Source organism: Hipposideros armiger, unplaced genomic scaffold (assembly GCF_001890085.2).
Source record: "Hipposideros armiger isolate ML-2016 unplaced genomic scaffold, ASM189008v1 scaffold_710, whole genome shotgun sequence".
Taxonomy (NCBI): Eukaryota; Metazoa; Chordata; class Mammalia; order Chiroptera; family Hipposideridae; genus Hipposideros; species Hipposideros armiger.
Window position 1 is genome coordinate 673,235 of NW_017732060.1, and position 5,917 is coordinate 679,151.

Below are 5,917 nucleotides of genomic sequence, written 5' to 3' on the forward strand. Positions count from 1 at the left end.
TCCCAAGCCAGCTCTTAACCATCGCGCCACTCGGCCGGCTCGTACAGGTAGAATTATTTAGAAACCAATAACAGTATTTCATTTGCTATGGTAAGTTATGTGTAATGTGCCTGATGGGCATTTATCGTTTTGTAGCTAGTGAGTGAAAACGAACTTTAGCTATAAACTGAGCAAAAATACAAATCTCTGCTAAGTGAGGTTGATTTGAGCTGTTACCCCTCTTTACCAGATAAGAAAACTGAGTCACAGAAATAAATAAAATGTCCTTCTTCAAACTTTGAGTTTACTGCTGGCCCAGAGAGTAGCTCATGAGTTCCCCCTCTGGCTCGTCTTCCTCTTCCTTCTGCAGCTCAATGCATTACATTCATTCTTTTCTTCCTTAGAGTTTCAGCTCTCTTCATTGGAACAAAGTAATTTTCAGTTCCCATGTGAAACATACACAATGTCTTTGGGATCAACGATTGCCTTCTCGGAGACAGAATTAAAGACTTTGAAAACTATATGAGGCATAGGATGGTTTTGTTACTGGCCAGTCTAAGAACCCACTACCTGGCAGAACTATTGAGATTTAATAAGATTAATTCTGAGAAAGATCTAGTGGCCATAATTATAAACACTACTAAAAAGGAGTAAGATCTAAAAGCATTGCTGCAATTATGTGTAAGTAAACCTCAATTTATAAAATGACTGTTTACAAAGCATGAGGGGCTGATGCTGGCAGGTTGGGGAATGACACAAATTTTGACTGAACTTCACAAAGGACTTCAAAACATAATTTGGTGTTCCTTATAATCTGCTGAGGTGAATTAGAGTTGAACACTGTCTTCTAGGAGCCATATGCCTGGATACATTTATAATATGCCTATTGCAGAAATGAAGTCAGTGGCAGAGCCAGAATTAAAACAGGGCATCTGAGGATCTCAGATCTGCTCTTACCCATTTAGCCATAAAGAGGTGAATTGAGTCAGCAGTGCAAACTCTGGGGGAGGGGCCCTAAAATAATTTCTTCTGACTATGCTACATTTTATCTTGCCACATGGTGGGTGACAGAACCTGTCCTCATTATCTTATGTCCAACCATGAGCCCTTGTGTAGGAGAAGTGAGAAAAGTGAAGTCTGTGGTGTGATTTTGATTGTCATGTAGGATGAAGATGTGAACAGCTCCCTCCTGGTGGCCCAGGGCTCTGAGTGAGCAGGACTTCCAGGATAGATCCCAGCACAGCACTCCTTTCTCTGCCTGACAGCTCAGAGTACACCTCCTACTTCCTTGGCCACAAGCACACATTTTTAATAAGGTATCAGTTGAGCAGCAGAATATTGGATATGACTTTTAGTAGCATTCTGTGTCCCATAAACTCCACCTCTTCATTGTTAAACAAAAGATCATCACCTTTGGGGGCACGCGGTAGCTTTCTTTCATAGGCAGTCTCCAAATTTTACCTAAAACTTCTTCACTAGCTTGTGGTGCAAAATCAGGTCTCATTTCTCCTAATATCCTCACCTCGACTCCAAGTCTTTATCCTACTGAGGCTTTCCCTCTGGAGGTACCTAACAAATACTTTTTCATTAGAAGGAAATTAGCAGTAATTAACAGCCCTTTATAGGAGGAAAAGGAGGAGTTTGTTCATTTCCCCTGAGAGAGACCCTTTTTCCAGTGTGGTTGCCACTGCACACTGTTGTCAGTAAGACAGGAAGCCGAACATTCCAGGACGATACCTCATCGGCTCAAGAAGTCCCAAGGCACCAAAAGGTACGCTGGCTCCACCCCTAGATCCAGAGTGTGGAGGAAACTCCTTCTGGCCTCAGACATATACTTGTCCATGGCTGCTTCAGAGCTAACCAGACACAAGTTCCAAGATATAATTCATGCGCAGATGGTTTTCCTAGGGCATGCCATGGTGCCTGAACATGGGTCCAGAAGGCGTCACAGACCTGCTTTGCTAGCAGAAGCTCTCCCCATCAACACAGGTCCTGATTTGGAGCTTGAATTCAACTTCTCAGGGAGCCCCTTTTCCTGTCTGTTGGCTTCTTTCAGGGCAACCTCAGAGCAGCAGACATCTTCTAATAGCTTGGAACCTCAAAGCTTCGATTCCTTTCCTCCTCAATGACTAGTCGGTCCTTAATATAAACTTACTGATGCAAATCAATGGAAAGGAGAAGGGCAATGGCCACCTTTATCCACCTATGAAAGCTATACCTCACAACTTGCTATGCCAACAGCAAAACCATTATGTGTTTCATGTGACATATTTTAAATGACTACCTACTTTTTCCCTGAACAAAAAAGAGGGGGGTCTGATATGTTGCTAAAACTAAAGATGACTAGCACTGTTTAATGTCAGTTTTCTTAAAAAAATAAAATTTAAACAAACAGATTCACCCCACCAACTGGTACAGCTGTGAGCTTGTAGTCACCTCCATAGATATACTGTTGTTAAGGAAAAAGATGGAAAATTCTGATAAACGTAATGTTCTGTGTGTGAGAAAGTACCATCAACACACTGGTAGATGTTCTGACCATGTTAGGGACCTAGATAAAATCTATGGAATCTAACATAGTCGTGAAGCCTGAGTGTTGCATGAGGAAACCTCCACCTCAGTCATACAGAGCCTAAAGGATGCCTCACTGCTGGACAATGAGAAGAGGGACGTGTGGGAGGCCTGCCAGGACTCAAGTGAACTGGAGCTGAGAACATTCCATACATCCTTTCTGTTGACAAACTTAATCTGGACAGTTTGCACACCATTCCAGTTCACCTAGGGTGGAATCACACCTAACATGAGGCTATATTCTAAGATCAGCACAGAAGGCTAACATTATCTATAACAAAATTATCTTGAAAAATCCTACAATCAATGCATAGGTTCAAAATGTATTGTTTTGTGATTATAACCCAAGGAAAACCTCAGATGCACACCTATTTCACCTGTTCTTGAGCAAATGCTTTAAGTGTAGTGGCAGGTGGAATCAACCACAACATTGGAATGTTCTTGTTTCCATCAACTGCATGTAATTCTAATTACATGAGTTACATGTGCACATGATGTGACTACACTTTAAGTGGGAAGAGAGAACATGTACATGTGAGGTCCTCAAAAAGTAATATCATACAGGGAATGGCAATATTGACCAGGAGGTACAAAAGACAAGAAACTTCTAAAAGCATACTTTGGTATTGAAGCAGAAGAATTTTTTCTCTTGTATGCTCAATAAACTGCTAGTCTGAGATAAAGCCAAGGGAGCTGAATAGGAGATTGACACAATTCTTGAAATACTTTCTAAGTCTGGCTTCCGGGGCACCCCACCAGTTCTCTGAGGGTGATGGTCATTCCTTCTCAGACCCCTTTGTTCCTTCCTCCTCACTTTCCCAGCCTTGAAATGTTGGGACTTCATGGGGCTTAGTCTTTGGCTCTCTTCACTCTTAAATATACACTCGGTGATCTCCTCCATTCCTGTGGCTTCACATCCATCCCATATACACCTTGATGTTTCTGTATTTATAACAACCGCACAGAGCTCCTCCAGGAGCTCTAGGCCCACACATCCAATTAACCTATGAACATTTCCACTTTTATGTAATAAGCATCTCAAGTAAACGTGTCTAAATGTGAACTCTTGATTCCCTACTTACATCGTATTTGCTCTTCCTCTAGTATATCATATCTGGCAATGGCACCTCCATTCACCCAACTGCTCAGGTCAAAATATGAAGTCATTCTTCAGTCTCTGTTTCTCTCTCACACCATGTCTAACCCATAAACAAATCCTGGATATTCAGAATTTATGCACAACTTAGGGCCTTCTTATCATCTCTTTGAGTACCACCCTGGCCCAGGCCACTGACATCTCTTGCTTGGACCACTGCCAGCTTTTCTTAACTGGCCTCCCACAGACCATTCATCTCATGATGATCAGAGATGGCTTTAAAGATATAATTCAGACATGTATCTCCTTTGTTCAAAAGTTTCTGATAGCCTCCTCTTCTGGTTAGAATTAAATTTCAAGTCTCTTTATGACTTTCAGAACCCCCCATGATCTGGCCACTGCCTAACTCTTCAACCACAGCTCGTGCCTTTGGGCCTTTCTTTGATCTATCTCAATTCACTTTGGTCTTTAATAGTTCCTAGAACACACGAAACTTTTTACTTCATCAGAACGTTTCTATATATTTTTATTGATTTTATTTTATTATTGATTTTATATGCTAGCTCCTTAAGCCTGGAACCACCCTCTGCAGTTTCAGCATAGCTGGCTCATAAAGCTACCCACACAGCAGAGGGGAGAATGTAACCAAAAGAGATAACCAGATCTTTCTTCACACTTCAGATTCTTAGTGTCATGGATCAAACCTGTGTTGGGAAGAAGAGACACATCATTTAATTTAAATCAACTTTATGGTTGAGTCTTTAATCTGAATATATTTTAATAATAAAAATATTATGGATTCTGCCCAACATGTTGTTATAAGGTACACATAGGAAATTTACCATAACATAGATTAAGGAAAAATTTGGAGGGAAATTAACAAAAAATAGAATAAAAAACATTTTATATTTATAGTACTTGAAGTTGATGCTTCTCAACCAACCAGTTCCTGTGGCTTAGGAAATGCCACTGATGCACAGATATCAGGACCAACCATGTTGCAAAACTTCTGTGGTGAACACTGGGTGGTGAGCACACAATGTGTTACATAGATGATGTATTATAGAAATGTACATTTGAAATCTATGTGATTTTATAACCATTGCCACCCCAATAAATAAATAAAAAAAGAAGTAGAACAAGAAAACTGCCTCCATAGATGACACACCCAAAGAGATGACTGGGCAGGCCCCAGGGCCCTGCTAAATTGAATCCAGCTCCATAGGGTTAGGTCCTGCATAACAGCTTGTCTATTGTAGTCACGGTAGATCCTCATAACCAATCAACCTGATGGTTAATCCATCCCATTGACATTGAAAATATCAACCAAAGCTTAACTACAACAGAAGAGCACACGCAGCCTACACAAAGAACACACCTGCAGCACCTGGCTCAGGTGACCAGGGAGGCTATATCACCAGGGCCCACAGGATATCTACTACATAAAACCACTCTACTAAGACTGAGAGACACAGCAGCTCAATCTAATACAGAGAACAAACACAGGGAGGCAGCTAAAATGGGGAGACAAAGAAACATGATCCAAAAGAAAGATCAGAACAAAGCTCCAGAAAAAGAACTAAACAAAATGGAGACAAGCAACCTACCAGGTGCAGAGTTCAAAACACAAGTTATAAGGATGCTCAATGATTTAAAGGAGAACTTCAACAAAGAGGTAGGAAACATAAAAATGGAGCTAGAAAACATAAAAGAAAAACTAGTCAGAAATAAAGAATACAATAACTGAAATGAAGAAAACATTAGAGAGAAGAATAGTAGATTAGATGAAGCAGAAAATTGAACTGGCAATTTAGAACACACGAGGTCTGTCAATTAAGTTTGTGAACTCATCCTAAAAAAAGTGCTACATACCTCATTGCTGAATAGCACTATGGTCACCTTTGAAGTACTCCCCTTGGGAAACTGTGCACTGATGCCAGTGCCTAGTCTACCCTTCAAAGCAATTTTGGAACTCTTCTTCTGGGATGGCCATCAGAGCTGTCATTATATTACCCTTGATGTCCTGAATGTCATCAAAATGTCTTCCTTTCAATATTTTCTTTATCTTCAGGTAAAGAAAGAAGTCATTGAGGGCCAGATCAAGGGCGTAGGGAGGGTGTTCCAATACAGTTATTTGTTTACTGGCTAAAAACTCCCTCACAGACAGTGCCGTGTGAGCTGGTACATTGTCGTGATGCAAGAGCCATGAATTGTTTTCAAAAGTTCAGGTTGTCTAACTTTTTCACACAGACTTTTCAGCACTTCCAAATA